This window comes from Humulus lupulus, chromosome 4 (assembly GCF_963169125.1).
Source record: "Humulus lupulus chromosome 4, drHumLupu1.1, whole genome shotgun sequence".
Classification (NCBI taxonomy): Eukaryota; Viridiplantae; Streptophyta; class Magnoliopsida; order Rosales; family Cannabaceae; genus Humulus; species Humulus lupulus.
This window is the reverse complement of record NC_084796.1, coordinates 150,002,928-150,020,300: the sequence shown is the minus strand read 5'-3', so window position 1 is coordinate 150,020,300 and position 17,373 is coordinate 150,002,928.

The following is a 17,373-nucleotide window of genomic DNA, read 5'->3' as shown; positions in this document are numbered from 1 at the left end:
AGACCATTGCCTTAGTAAAAGTGTTGTTGAGAAACACTAAAGTAGAAGAGGAAACTTGGGAACTTGAGTCAGATATGCAGGATCGGCATCCTGAACTATTTAGGTACAAATTACGGGGATCGTATCTAGGCCATTTACCTAGAGCTTTTGGAGTTCAGGTAAGAAAACTGTCTGCGCACGTAGAGTATGGCAAGGCCCGATATCTGTGCTTAGTGTTATGTGTACATGTTTGTAACTATTATGTCATATATGTCTTTATTACAGGGTGGAAAGGGTCGGGATCGGCAATAGGCATGTTGAATGTCGTTTGCCATGGCAGGGCCATCTAAGGATGTCGTACTTACCTGCTCGGTTAGGATCGTGAACTTGGTGCTTGGTACCACACCCTGACCGGCTTAGGCCGCTGTTGTGAATTTTAATGGAAACTTATGGATTGTTTGTTGGGTATTGATTAGTTATGCATTTATTGAAATAAATTATTATATGTTGTACTGGTGAAGTTTTCTTGCTGGGCCTTGGCTCATGGGTGCTCTATGGTGCAGGTAAGCGCAAGGAAAAGGCCGATCAACCATGAGTTGGAGGGCTTAGAGCGGTGCATACATGTTTGGCCTACTTGGCCGCCACGACTTGGGTACTTTTGAGGAGCGCAGTGTAAATGTATGATTTTGTCGCCTAGGTCGACTGTACAGTGACTTTTGAGTTGTAAATATGTCTTAAAGAACATTTTTGGATCCCAATGTAAATCTTTTATGATCTCAATGAATGTTTAAATCTTTTTTATGGGAGTTTTATCAAATGAGTCTTTGTTTTAATTTAATTACACTTTTTGGTCAACACCTCGATTAGTGAGTCAAATACACATTTTAAAACCACATGGTAACGAGTCTAAGGTAGTAGGGCGTTTGTAACGACCCAAAATCACTAATATGACTTAAGGGCCTTGATTAGTGTGTCGGGAGGGCATAAGTGGCTCATGTCTGTGTTTATTAAATTAACACATGATTATATGATAAGCATGCTTGTATGGTTATATGAATGTATATGTGATTATATGCTATAATTGTGAGAACCACATTATTATGTGGGTAAGTCTGCAGCATGCGACATGAGGCGATCCTAGGGAGCTAGTTAGCGGGAAAGTCACAACGGGGCTTAATACTTGACTTTGGGCAAGTCACAACTGGAACTCTATTATTTGAGCTAAAGTTTTGAGGGATTAGCTCAATTTTAACTAAGGGATTCAACCAGGACTAAGGTAAGAACTGAATTATACCCTTGATCATTAGAATTCTGTGTTTTAGCTGGGTTTTAAAGTGTTTATGGTTTTGAAATTTAAGGACTGAATTGAAGCTAGAAAGCTTGGGTTTTGGCTTTGAAATCGTTAAGGGAGTTGTTTCTGCAGTGGAGGTAAGCTTGAATCTATGATCTAATGGTTGAATTCTGGTGTTTCATTAGTGGTTTTTATGTTCTTGAGCTTCTGGGTTTCAAAAATTAAAATGGGATTTTAATGAGTTTTTAAGCTAGGTTTTTGTTGGATTATGTTGCTAGAATCATGTTAGAAGTTTTGTGATCAATGGGTTTTGGAATTAGGGTGCTTTGAGGTGGTTTTGAGCAAGGTTGGGATGTCAGGAATGGTGGATTTTTTGGGCACGAGGGGCTGGGCCGCGGCTCTGTTCAAGAGTGTTGCGGCCCTACGAAGCAAAGAAGAGCCAAGGAGGCTCTGCAGTGGGGAAGCGTCGCGGCGCCACAGGGCAGGGCCGCGGCACGTGTCTGTGGTCAGAGAGGCCTAGCCTCTGTTTTAGGGGGAGGGCCGCGGCGCAGGTTTTAGGGGTTGCGACCCTTAAGGGAATTTTTGGTTGTTTGGAGGTTTAAAGATTGGGAACCTAACTTAGAATTCTTGGGATCGATTCCACCACCGTCCTTGGTGGAATTCGATGTCCTGGGAGCTAGAACTTTATCCAAAAACCTTTTTTTGAATATTTATGGAATCCCTTATCATGGTTGTGACTTGGTAAAAGCTAGGGCTCGGGAGCAGATCGTGCTCAAGGGGCATTTCTCGTAACCAAAAGCAATTGTAAATTAAAGGTAAGAAAACTGCACCCGGTTGTGGATTCATAATGGGACTAAGGGTTCCCTGTTTTGTATGCCTTATAGAGGATGGTATTATACCATGCAAATGGTAGACAAATGACCTAAGTGTGTCGATGTTTACACTAGCGCTCAGGGCGCGGCTCAGCCACTGGTTGCTGAGGACATCATATTATGCACTGAGCTTGATTTAAGCGGGCCGGAGTCAGTGGGGTAAATAGAGGGTGCGACCTAAGGGTGTCGACCCTAATTATCGTATAATCTGGTTGTTGTGGTTGACTGTTGAATATGATATGTTGATTGGCTAATTGTTAGCTTATGAATTCATGCTTTTGTCAGTAAGTATATGTTTAATTAGGGATTGCTAAGTGTTTAAACATGCTTAAAGGGGTTTATGATTATTATCAGTACTTGTGTTGTGATATTACGTTTTCTTGCTGGGTCTTGGCTCACGGGTGCTTCGTGGTGCAGGTAAAGGCAAGGGCAAGCTTGATCATCCCTGATTTAGAGTGCTCTGGGAGCGGAATGTACATGAACAGCTGCTCAGCCGCTACGGTTGAGGGGTGACAGGGACAGGAGAACCATAAACATCTGTTTTGCCTTTAGAATGGCTAATGGTTGTCTGTACGCTGAAAATTTTGTAAAAAGACTTTTAAATGCTGTCTCTATTGGGATCCCATGTCTTAAATGTTTAATTATATGAAAAGTTTCTTTTGAGACCAAAACCTTTTAACTCTAACGCATTAATGACCTTAGGAAACACGTTTTTAACTAAATGACTTGATTAGCAAGTCCTGCACCTTTATTAATACACAGTGTAACGGTCTTGGCTAACCAGGGCGTTACAGCGTTACACAACACATGAGATCTAGAGAGGATTGACATGAGATAGACAATAGAAATTTCTAGCATTTCAATTTTAGGAAATTCTATCGTTTCTTTCTTAAGAGAGTCTCATAGTCAAAAAATAATTTCTTAAACTTATATCTTTTGAAAGTATCGCTTCTCTCAGGCTTATAAAGATAATTAACTAATTTAATTAATCCCTATTTTATTTAAAATAAAACTAATCAGTTATAACTTATTTAATTATTTAATTTGAATCATATTAAAGAAAAATTAAATATAATTATATAAAAAAAATTAATTTCAAATTCAAAATTCAAATCACAGGGATAGAAAACATCACTGATAGGCGCTACTCATTGTGCAATACAGTGAGTGTCGTGAGCCACTTAGTGGCTCTCCCTGATTATCTCATTTGTTTATTTAATCAATATTTAAGATAATATATTTATCCCAAAATAAATATTAGTTAATTCAAAATTAACTTTATCTTAAAACATCAACTTTAATTAAATAGATAAATATCATATTATAAATTTATTATAATAAGATAATTATTAATCTCTCTCTATATTAATCCAAACATGATTAATATTTATTTTGACATATAGTTTTTCAAAATAAAAACTATATAATTAAATAATTAATCAATTTCACATAATTATTTCCTTGTCCCAGAAAATTAATTCCTTTGCAATTTAGTCATTATCTCTACAAATATTCCTTATGGCATCATTACCATTGACAGTGTAGGAAAGATGTGACCTGGAGACTATGGACCGATAATTTGAAGCTCCAATAAACAAGATTATTAATCAAAATCTTTAATCTAGTTTATTAATTCCATGATTACTCCACTATAAATATGGAATTTCACTCTAAGTATTTACATAATTGTCTTTGTAGCCCATTGATATAATCAATAAATATAGTTTTGTCATCAAATTATTGGTTTGTTAATTAAAGCTAGTTTAAATTACCGTTTTACCTTTCTAATTACCTATTGTTCCTTAAGTACCATAATTCACTAGCGAATAATTAATCTATAATGAAATTATAGATTTGAGCTCAATAACTATTCAGTTCTAGAATTAACCCTTAAAGGAACCAATATTCAATCCATTATTAAAGTATGGATTCCAATATTTTAAATCAAGTTCCTAGCCATTCATGAAATTGAATCTCCAAAACAAAAGTTATTAGCTTCATTATACTAAGAAACCTTAACGAGTTAATCAAAAAATTCAATAAGCAAAAACAAGAGTTCATGACTACTCAGGATTTAGACTGATCTACAAATGATCATCTATTATGATAAGAATTAAATCTTTATGGCAAACAACAAGTTTATAAATATAGTTAATTAATATCGGTCATGTCATATATAATCTCTATTATATACAGTACATTTATCAAGATGTCTATCCACATCATTAATCCAAATCTAAATTACTTGCATCCTGTATGCTTAGTAAATCGTACTAGTAACCATTCATTAAAGATTATTTACTTTAATATATTACTAACTATTTTATTCATTGTATATGATCATAATTTTCTTGTACTAATACAAGATTATATCCTCATAAATGAATATGAAATTTTATTGATATTTATATAAATTATTCAAACAAAAATTATAACATTAAAATTTAATAAAATTGTACTTTTATTTAAATTAATAAAATGTATTTACATGCTTTCATGTCATAAATCCTAACACAAGGTTGCTTCTCATCCAACACATATCAGTCCCTGGCATCGGGAGAGATGTTGTCTGGTCTAGTTCAAAGCATGCAAATGATCGAAGGAGGCGTGGGGAGAGAGATACGCTACCAGTTTTTCAATTAAAAACTCCATTTTACTCAATCTACATAAAAAATTTGATTCCCCCATTCTTTTCTATTTTAATATAACATTCTTTCCAAAATTGTATTTGGACCCCAAATGTCCACATTCATTTCAAATAAACCTTTTATTAAGCTCATTTTATTTTCTAAAATTCCTCAATTGAGATTAAATAATATTTTGGTTCAATTATCTTGTGCAAACAAAATTCTCTCTTTTAAAACCAAATTATTAAAAAAAATAACTTTATAATATATTAAATCATAATTATTTTAATCTTACTTAATCTCAACATAACCCTTAAATTTTTAATAAATTCTAATTATTAGTATTAAGACCTCTTGTTATTTATTCCAATAATTAAGAACATAATTTAAGAAGATTAAAATCTCTTTATGGTCTCAAAACTTATTAAATTATACATGATTTAATTCCATAAATTTCTTAATTAAATTCTTTTTTTTCAATTTCAATATTGTTTTGTGTAATTTCTAGGCATAGAAATGTGAGATGTTACACCCATCCTCCATGTGATAAAGTGACTTTTTTCATCATTGCTTTAGGTGGGACATAGATAGCCTTAAACGATCTTCCTAAGAGGTATTTTTGTGGTTTATCTAAATTAGTTATCTATAATATCAAATCTAACTACCATTTGGCTCACTGTGAAATTAGATCCTTTTTGTCGAGTACTAAAAGTCTTTACCTCCTAATAGTCAAGAATTTTTTTCTTGTTTGTTTGATTCATAAAGTTTGCAAGCAATACCAATCTATATTTTTTAGACATGGGTGTGATATAGATTAAATCACCGGATAGATCAACAATGTTCTTTATTGATTTACTCATCATGTCTCGAAAGAAATCAAAAGAAACCTCTGGGTGTACCTGAACAAAGACACTCACACTCAAGTCAAACAAGATTCTCTTAAAGATCTTTGGATAAAAAAACATAAAATGAGTGAATAATGAATTCAAGGACCTAATTCTCTCGCCCGTTAAAGTGAAATACATAAACAAAATAAGTCGGTTAAGAGTAAAGAATGACTTATCCTTATATGTATACGCCATTCTGCCAAAGGCGATGGAAGTAACAAACTTTGATAGCCTAGATCATCATGATTCATCCCTTTCTAACCCTCCATGCTTAAGTTCAGTAGACTAAGAGAAAATTGGAAGAGCAAGAGAGTAGCTTCTTCCTCTCTGAACGTCTTCTCAACATCTAATAAATGTTAGTACTTTTTAGTATAATTTATCATAACACAACACGTATTTAAATATATCCAAAATACATATTTAAATAGGGAAATTTGCGGCAATAATACATATGTAGTTAGATTTGTTGCAGTTAAATGCCTATGTAAAAATTTTGGCGACAATAATGCCTACCGTTATTCATTTTGTGCAGACGTTGGTTCATGGGCCGTTAAGTCTGACCAGGGACCTACGTGGCTATACCTGATTGGTCGAATTTTATTTAAATATATTAAAAAATTATTTAAAATTAAAAATCCAAAAATATTTAAATTTTATTTCATATATTTAAAATATAAATTTAAACTAAATTTTTTAATTATCATAAAACCTTAATTAAAAAAATCAATTAAACCAAACCCAAAAATCCAATTACTCATGAACAGAAAAAAATAACTCGACCCTTTCATGCTAAACAAATCCCTTTGAGAAAAAAAATTTCATTCCATCTTTTTCACCAATCTAATATAAATCAATCCCTAGATGCAACAAAATGAAAAAATTGCTGAAAAAAAAAAAATCTAAGTCCCTCATCAGACCAACCAAAGTTATATTAATTTATTTAAATTGCCCAAATCACAAAGTTAGTAACATATAAAAATATATTGTATTCTTTCTTTGTCAAATCCAAAAATTACAAAAAAATCAATCAATTTTTTCAAACTACAAACAAATCAATGGGATTAAGATCAGACAAATCTGGGTCGGTGGGCGGGGAACATTTTGGAGTCTGTGGGTAGAAATCGAAGTCGTCGATGAAGGACGGAGTCAAACACAACTAAGAAGAAAAATATCGGGACCGCCTGGAGAGGAGAGCGGTGGGCATCCGACGTCGAGACCACCTAGAGACCAGACTATGTGCTTCGTCCATGTCGTCGACTCGATTTGGGTTTTGAGAGTAAACGTGGGGTTTGGGTGTATGGGATTTGGGTCTGGGCTAAATAGCGAAGATGAAGAAGAAGGAGAATAATATGATGATGATGATGATGACGAAGGTCTGGTATTTGAGTTGTATTTGAGATTAGGGGAAGAAAAAGGTCAACGTGAGGTATGGTATTTGAGATTAGGGGAAGAGGAAGATGAACGAGGGGAGAGACAAAGAAGAGCAGAAATTTTTAAAAAAAAAAAAGTCTAAATAGGTTTATTTAAATACATAAAATATAATTATTTTGTTTTATATTTTTTGATTTTTTTACTTTTTTAAATTTCAAATGATTTTTTAATAACTTTTTAATATATTTAAATAAAATTGAACCAATCAGGTATAGCCACGTAAGTTCTTGGTCAGATTTAACGGCCCATGGACCAACGTCTGCACAAAATGAGTGACAGGATGCATTATTGCCGCCAAAATTTTTACATAGGCATTTAACTGCAACAAATCTGACTACATAGGTCTTATTGCCGCAAATTTCCCTATTTAAATATATGGATAAACTTGGTTTATGCAACTGCTCCATTTCCTTTTTTGATAGTTGTCATATGTCAATTAAGGAACAACTTCTAAATCAAATGATTTTTTAATTGTCAGAATTTACATCAACCCTTCCTCTTTCAACTCATTAAAGCACGCAAAAACAATCACATTTCATTCAATGTTCATACGGAGTTCCCATGCTTCAAAAAAAAATTTGCCAAATTATTCTCTTTCTTATCGTATAGGTTTTCTTTTTTTTTCAACTTCTTCATCCTTCCATATTTTCATGAAACTTCACAAAGTTTATTGATCAATCAAAGGCTTCTAGGTCTCCTTCTATCAAATTAATGAAATATTCTACCCTTTACAAACGCTTGAAAATTCATATGCCTACAATGTCTCAATTTGTAATGACCCGACTAACTTAAAGTACTCGGACCATTAAAACTACTAAGACATAACTATTATTTTGGAATACATACATAAAATAATAGAACTTTCTTAGAAAATCCAAAATACGGGATCCCATTGTTATTACATAAAATCATAAGGAAAACAAAACATTTAATTAATTTGCTACTACAAAACTAGGCTTTCTCGACACCCAACACGACAGTCAACTCTGTTGACTGTTGTAATTGCTTAGCGGGACTCTACGCCAACACTTAAAAACTGTAGGCATAGAAGCTAACGTCGACATTTAATAATTGTCACTGTTTCTTTTGACTGTCGTTATTGACCCCAATGCTGACAGATAATTCGAGACTATTATCGTCGCTATTGACCATAACACCGACAGTTAATTCAAGACCAATGTCGACAGTTAAAAATTATCGCTATTGACCACAACGCCGACAATTAATTTAAGACCAATGCCGACAGTTAAGAATTGTCACTATTGACCTCAATCCCGACAATTAATAGAAGCCCAATGCCGACAGTTATAAAATGTCGTCAAAATTCAAATAAAAAATTTAAAAATATAATTAATGAATAATAAAATTTTAATCCAAATAAACTTAATGAGATAAAAAAATTAATCCAAATAAAATTATTTGTTGAATTTTTTTATTATCTTGTATTTTTTAAATTAATTATATTATATTTGAAATATTAATTAGTAGAAGAGAAGTTTGAAAAACTATACTGATAAAAGAAATATATATATATACTAATAAGTGTTAATTAAAATATTACAATAAACTTATTATTATATATACCAAAATGACTATCACTCCCAGCTGCACCCTCACTCAATATATTTTGGAAGTAAAAGCGCGGTTGAGTAAAAAATAAAGCGCTAAAGTATAATATTTTTTAATTTAATAATACATTCCCGCCTATACACTTTACTAAACAGTAAACACCTATACACTTCACTAAGAGAGAACCCTATCTTCTTTTCCTCTTTCGCGCTTCAACATCGTACTTGTAGCTCTTCTCCTCCATGAAATTAGGGCTTTCTTCTTTAATACCTGATAGTCGAACCTAAAGCTCTACTCCTCCTAATGTAATTTCAATAATAGTCTCACCTAAAATCGGTTCAGCAACTATCGCCTACTAAATCCCCACTCACAAGTACATCGGCATATACCTCTCGGCTTCTTCTTTGGGTGGGTATGTTTCTACAGTTTTTGTGTCAGATCTTTATCCATTACTCCCTTAAGTTGGTATGTATATATTCTATTATATATATATAGATACGTTCGAAATATATGATGAATTTTGTTTTGGGTATCGTTTAGTTTTGTTTCACTCTATTATTCATCATGGATTTTGTAAGTGTTGATGATTTTTAATTTAGAAAAAAATTAATTTTGCTCTGTGATTACATGGTAAAATTTATTGTTTTTGTATGACTTATTTTTTTTTATCGTTTAAGAATAAAAAGGCCAATTTTAATGGCCAATTCAATTTCGTCTCATGGGCAAGGTTTCTTTATAATAATACATCTTATTATATATAAAATTAGCTCCTTGATAGCAAAAGTATCATATTGTTTTTTTTTTTTTTCTCATTAGACTCTACTTAATGTTTAACTATTTTGTGATTATAGTTTTAGGAACCAACCAATAAATGTAAAACCAATGGTACAATACCATCTCTTATGTTTTCACAATATTTTATCTTTTGGGTCATTAAACTAACAACGCTCATTCATGATATATATATATGTACGGTTTTTTTAAAACTCAATTAGTTTTACTCATCTGAAATATACAAAGTATAACTAATATAGATTTTTGTATGAATTAATATTTATGATTTCCTAAAATAAACTAAAAGATTAGCCTGAAAACAGTGTTTGGCAGGACCCAAGTGTGAATGGTAGAGGAATAAAAATATAGAATGTGTTGTGATTTTGCACCCCAATATATGTCTTGTCTTTGTTATTTCTCTGGTTCTACAAACAGACAAGATAATAACAACACTACTTAAATATACATGAATTCTTGAATCTTTTAATGATGAATTAATGTATTCAATTATGTCGAATCAGAGTATATATGTTATGTTGAAACTATTGACCCTTCTCTGCGTCTGTGGTGGTGTGCTGAGGGTGTTTGTTGTTGCATTTCTGTGGTTCTATTTCAGTTTTTATGTTATGCATGGTTAGTTTAATTTGTGGACCCATCTTGTTTGCAATTTAGTGTTATTATGTTATTTGCAGCTTTTGTTTTGCTGCTGACTTTCATTCTGTTAGTCTTTGCTCTTAGTTAGTCCAAACCATATATCTCTCTTAAATAGAAGATGGAGAAAGCAATGGGAATGATGTGATGCAAGCAACGCGATAAGCTTTATTGATACAAAATATTTTTTTAATTGAGTGTTCTTAAATCCAAATATAAGAAGGGAATCAATAATAATAAATATTCTAATCAAATCTTGTTCTAGTCTGAAAATTTTAATTTATTGATTTTGTTTTGATATAAAGTATTAGAGAGATAAAATTAGTTCATTGAAACTATTGAGTACGGAAAAATATTTTTAAAAAATTATTTAGTTTTTAATGTATTTGTTGAATATTGAATAAGCTTTAACTTAAGCGATAGTGATTGAGACTATGGAAATTTTTAATGTATTTGTTGAATATTGACTTACTTGTATGTATGCTCTTGTTTAAATGGTGATTGTTGACACTTCTTAGCTTACTTCTTGTGTGTTTCATATATTGGATATTGTTTAACAATTTTTCTTTGATGGCTTGACTAGTAGTAATGTGTTGAATAGATTAGTAACTTTGGTTTGGGTTCTTGTATTGAAACATGTATTATTGCTTCTTGGTTCCTTTGACAAAGGTATGAATTGTTGAGCAAACATGTTAAATAAACTTGAGTACCCTACTTATATTTATTAGTTTGTTGAGACATGTCTTTATGCTTAGAATACTGATACAAACATGATAAATTGATTCATTATATTTTCTGAAGTTTCTTAATGCAAATGTTTATATTACTTGTTTGAAATCAGATTTCTCATTCATTTTCTACTTCTTTTGTAGTCTTATCTTTGCTACAGTGATTTGTGTTATTTTCTATGTGAGTGTGGTTTTAAGTGCTGAAAAATAATTGAGTGTCTATTATATGATATTTTCTGGATTATTTGGCTTTTTGTTTGAAAATTTTCTACATAAAGAAGCCCTTTGGGGATTCTTTTTTGACCAATATATTTTATGGAAGAGATTTTTACCTTTGAGCTCATTGGTTCAAATGAAAATAAATTTTTGAAAAATTAGTCTATGCTGAATTTTAATTGGTGATGAAAAACAGACTCGCTGCTATTGACCAACTTGAAGTAGCGTGGCCTGCTTGCGTGGGTGGTGGGTAGTTTATTATGTTTTTGTGTTATGGGTTCTTATTTCTGCACATTGTGTGTTTGTTAAAATGTCTTAGTGACTGCCATATGTTTGTTTATGTCATTTATGCAAGGTTTTTCGTATCTCTATGCTTTTGAATCAAGTCCTCTCAATATTTTATTTGATGTTGTTGAATACAAGGTTCCAATATTGAAAATGGCATATATGCCAGCTCTGTACTATGCTTTCCTAACTTTAGAATAGAGGCAAATAATTAAACTATCTTATCTTAATTGAATTTTGATTATTAAGACTGGTAACTTTTATTCTTATAATGACAGACAATAATTATTTGAAAAACACTATATATATAAATATATATATCAATCTTAATCTTATACATAGATAATGGATGATTATGACTATATATTGCTTTCTTGAGAGTGACATGCTATTAAGGTCCTCTACTTACATTGTTTTCAAATAGCTTGGTTTTCGCTGCAAAATTAACATTTTTTATGTGCAATAGTATGACCTTTTTTTAGTACTGCTGCTATTGGTTTCATATCATATTAATATTGTTCATTAATTTTTTCTCTACATATTATACAAGTGTATGTTAGAGGAGTTTGAATATTTTAAATATTTATTCATAGTGAAGTAGGTTTTGCGATTATAATTGTGTGTTGCAGTGATAACGTAAGGTAGAAAACTTGCATGTATTAGTGAAGTAGGTTCTAAGAATTTTTTGTGTTGTCGTGATATATGGATGAAAACGTGTGTTGTTTGATTTGTTTGTGTTGATTGTGATAGATGGCTAGGCTAGTAAATTAGGGGATATGTTGTCCGATTTTCTGTTAGATTTACTTTTATGCTTCAATGTTTTCTCTTCAAAATTTTAATGACCATACTCCTATAAATGACATTGCAATGAATATGTTGTCACACTTGGACTGAGACATTGGTAGCAAAAGAGTTGTGTAACAATTGTGAGTAAACTTATTTATTTACATTACAATAAAAATTTAGTTATAATTTTTCATGTTTGGTGTATTATAATGTGATTTTTCATGTTTCATGGATGATTTTAGAAATAAATTCATGACAGTCAATTCTTACTTTGGAAAGTCAATTGGTGACGAGGGTGAGTACAAGGACAAGAAGAAGAAAGATATGTTGTTTGACAATGAATTTAGTGTTTTATTTTATTTGTAATTTTTGTTAGAGTAAAAGATTCTTTTTTGAGTGGTCAATTATTTACTTTGTAAATTGTTGGAATTTTTTTTTTTGAATTATTAAAAATTGGAACAATAGAGTTGTGTGTGATATGGGAAAAGTCTCACATGAAATTGAAACATTCTTCATAGAGTGTATATAAGTTGCAAATGCTATGTCTTGGGGTGTGTCCCAAGGGGTACCTAGTTTTGTGCGAATGGGTGAGGACTCACACACTTGACCACCACACGCGCGCCGCCGTCCGTCTGACCGACCTGAGCTGGTGGGTGGGTGGTGTGGTGTCGTATTTTTAAGTTTTAATTTTTTCAACAAAGGTATCTAAACGCTTATCATTTTATTAATTAAATTAATTTTAAAACGTTCATTTTTCAAAAAAAAAAAAAGGTTTTTATTTTGATTAAATGTTTTTAGCTGTTTATATCCTCCTCTGATTTAATGGAAAAACGTTTTTAGACGTTTCAGGGATTTTCTTATGTGTATAAGTTGGATCGAACAATTTTGAAAAAAAGGGAGTTCTTTTTGTTCTTTCTGGGTTCTATGAATTTTCTTTGAGCATTTTTATAAGGGTGTACAAGAACGATCTCCTTGGTGCAGGGAGGAATCGTGCAGAGGTTGTTTTATCCTGGGGGCGGCGTGGTTGATAGACTGCCGTGCACATTTAGGGCAGAGCCGCGAAACGTCTTAAAGAGAGCGACTTTGTCCGCGACTCAGCCAGAAAAATTGATCGGTAATTTCGTTCTAATTTTATTTTCTATTAAGGAATATCAATTTTAAGATGTTGTGTTCTGCTATGGTTGTGACCGATGAATTTTCTAGTTCTACTTCTGTTGATATTAACAAGCTATTTCGTTTTGAGGGTTTGCACTTTAAGCGTTGGAAACAGAAGATGCTTTTTTTATCTGACCATGAAGAAGGTTGCGTTTGTACTCACTGCTCTGAAGCCGGTTGTCTTTGAAGCCTCAACCGACAAGGACAATCAGACCGAACGCGAGAAGCAACAGAAGGACTTGGACTCCTGGGTAGAAAACGATTTCCTCTGTAAGAACTTTATTCTTAACGGTTTATCTGATGATCTTTATGACTATTATAACTCAGACAAAACAGCAAAAGAAATTTGGGAAGCGCTGCAAAAGAAATATGATACAGAGGAGGCGGGGACTAAAAAATACGCTATAAGTCGCTACCTGAAGTATCAGATGGTGGACGATAAATCAGTAGAGGCCTAATCTCACGAAATTCAGAAAATTGCTCATGAGATTATCTCAGAAGGTATGGCCCTTGATGAACAGTTTCAAGTTGCTGTTTTGATTGACAAATTACCTCGTTCCTGGAAGGACTTTAAAAATGTTCTCAGGCATAAGACTAAGGAATTTTCCTTAGAAAGTTTGATCACCCGCTTTCGTATCGAGGAGGAAGCAAGGAAACAAGACTAGAAAGAAGAGGTGCTTGTTGTCTCTAACAGCATCCCTAAGAAGCCCACACCTGCGGTTCTGAAGCCAAATGGCAAAACTTTTAAGAATCAGAATCGCAACTCGAATTCAAATTCAAACTGCAACTCGAATTCAAATCCCAACCGCAACAACCAGAACAATCCTTGAAACAACAATCAGAGTTGGAACCATAACAGAAACTAACATGGAAGGCAGCAGCTTTCACCTAAACAGAATGACTCTGGACAATTTCTTTGTTACGTCTGTAACAAGCCAGGTCATATGGCACGTAAGTGTAGGAACAAGCCAAGCACTGCTCCGCAGGCTAACTTGACTGAAGAAGCTTTTATAGCTATGATTTCTGAGATCAACCTTATTGGTAGATCAGATGGGTGGTGGGTAGACACTGGCGCTTCTCGCCATGTCTGCTATGATCGTGCTATGTTTAAAACATACACTGCTGTTGATGATAAGAAAGTGTTGGGAGATTCCCACACCACTATTGTTGCTGGGATTGGAAATGTGGAGCTTAAGTTTACCTCAGGAAAGACTTTATTACTGAAAGATGTAATGCATACTCCTGAGGTGAGAAAGAATCTAGTTTTTGGTTTTCTGCTTAATAAGGTTGGGTTTACTCAAACTATTGGGGCTGATTTGTACACCATCACTAGGAATGGTATTTTTGTTGGGAATGGTTATGCTACTGATGACATGTTTAAGTTAAATGTTGAATCCAATAAAGTTTCTCCTTCTGCTTATATGCTGTGTGATTTTAATGTTTGACATGCTAGACTTTGTCATGTTAATAAGCGCATTATTAAGAACATAAGTAACATAGGGCTGATTCCTAAAGTGTCAGATAACGATTTTGAAAAATGTGATTTCTGTAGTCAAGCAAAAATAACTGAGACTCCTCATAAGTCAGTTACTAGAGAATCTGAGCGTTTAGATTTAATTCATTAAGATATTTGTGAACTTGATGGATTATTAACTAGGAATGGTAAACATTATTTCATCACTTTTATTGATGATTGTTTTGACTTTATTTATGTGTACTTAATGAAAAATAAAAGTGATGCGCTTGACATGTTCAAATTATTTGTGACTGAAATTGAGAATCAATTCAATAAGAAAATTAAAAGGTTTCGTAGTGATAGAGGAACTGAATATAATTCAAGTATGTTTATTGAGTTTTATAATTCACATGACATTGTGCACGAAACCACTGCACCATATTCATCTGAAATGAACGGTAAAGCTAAAAGAAAGAATCGAACTTTTACTGAATCTGTTGTGGCTATTTTATTGAATTCTGGTGCTGTATCTCATTGGTGGGGTGAAATTCTTTTGACTGTTTATTATGTGCTGAATAGAGTTCCTAAGTCTAAAAGTAAAGTTTCATCTTATGAGATCTTGAAAAATAGGCAACCTAACTTGTCTTATTTTAGAATTTGGGGTTGTCTGGCTTATGTTCGTATTCCTGATCCTAAGAGAATTAAGCTAGCAAGTAGAGCCTATGAATGTGTATTTATTGGATATGTAATTAATAGTAAAGCATATAGGTTCTATGATTTAAATGCGCATGTTATTGTGGAATCAAATGATGTTGATTTTTATGAACATAGATTCCTTTTTATATTGAGAAATAATGGGGGCGCATCTACTAGCAACATTCTTGTGATTAGGAATAATGAATATATTGAGGATAGAGAATCAGAACCTAGGAGAAGTAAGAGAATTAGAGTTGCTATAGATTATGGTTCTGATTTCTGTGTCTATACATTAGAGGAGGATCCTGCTAACCTCCAAGAAGCCTTGTGCACTTTAGATGCTGACCTCTGGCAAGAAGCAATAAATGATGAGATGGACTCTCTTGAGTCTAACAAAATATGGCACTTAGTTGATTTACCTCCTAGTTGTAAGCCTATAGGTTGTAAGTGGATCTTGAAAAAGAATTTGAAACCTGATGGTACTGTTGAAAAATACAAGGCTCGTTTGGTAGCCAAGAGTTTTAGGCAAAGAGAAAACATAGATTTCTTTGACACCTTTTCACCTGTTACGAGGATAACATCTATTAGAGTTTTGATTTCCCTAGCTGCCATTCACAATCTAGTTGTACACCAAATGGATGTTAAGACTGCATTTTTGAATGGTGAATTAGAAGAAGAGATTTATATGGATCAACCAGAAGGGTTTGTAATCCATGGCCAGGAACATAAGGTTTGCAAGTTAGATAAATCTCTGTATGGTCTTAAGTAGGCACCTAAGCAATGGCATAAGAAATTTGACAATTTAGTTATTTCACATGGATTTAAAGTGAATGAAAGTGACAAATGTATATATTATAAATCTGATAATGACATTTGCACTATTGTATGTCTATATGTAGATGACTTGCTCATATTTGGTTCGAATATCCATGCTGTGAATGCTGTGAAATCTCTGTTGTGTGCTAACTTTGATATGAAGGATCTCGGAGAAGCGAATGTAATCCTTGGTAATAAGATTACTAGGTCCGAAAAGGGAATTTCTTTGGGTCAATCTCACTATATTGAGAAGATTCTAAAGAAATACAATTACTTTGATTGTAAATCTGCTTGCACACCATATGATCCAAGTGTAAAGTTATTTAAGAACACTAGTGACGGTGTAAGACAATCTGACTATGCGAGCATCATTGGCAGTCTTCGATATGCCATTGATTGTGCGAGACCCGACATTGCCTATGTCGTGGGATTATTGTGCAGGTTTACTAGCAGACCTAGTATAGAGCATTGGCATGCTATTGAAAGGGTCATGAGATACCTAAAGAGAACCATGAACCTTGGATTACATTATTAGAAGTTTCCAGCTGTTCTTGAAGGTTGTAGTGATGCAGACTGGAACTCTCTGTCTGATGACTCCAAAGCAACAAGTGGCTATATCTTTAGTATAGCTGGTGGAGCAGTTTCTTGGAAATCTAAGAAACAGACTATTTTAGCACAATCCACCATGGAGTTTGAAATGATAGCACTAGCTACAACTAGTGAAGCAGCAGGTTGGCTGAGAAGCCTGGTAGCAGAGATCCCTTTATGGGAAAAATCGATATCGCCTGTGTTGATCCACTGCGATAGTACTGCGGCTATTGCAAAAATTCAGAATCGTTATTACAATGGTAAGAGACGACAGATACGTCGTAAGCATAGTACTGTTAGAGAGTTTCTCTCAACAGGAGCTATTAGAGTGGATCATGTACGCACTGATGATAATTTAGCAGATCCTTTGACGAAAGGATTAGCTAGAGAGAAAGTCCATAAAACATCGAAGGGAATGGGACTATTGCCCTTAGAATGATGAATTACTCATGATGGTAACCCAACCTAAAGACTGGAGATCCCGAGAACTAGGTTCAATGGGTAATAACAAGTTGTGAAGTAATATGAGTTGAATCATGCTATTTCCATTAAAGCAAATAGAATCG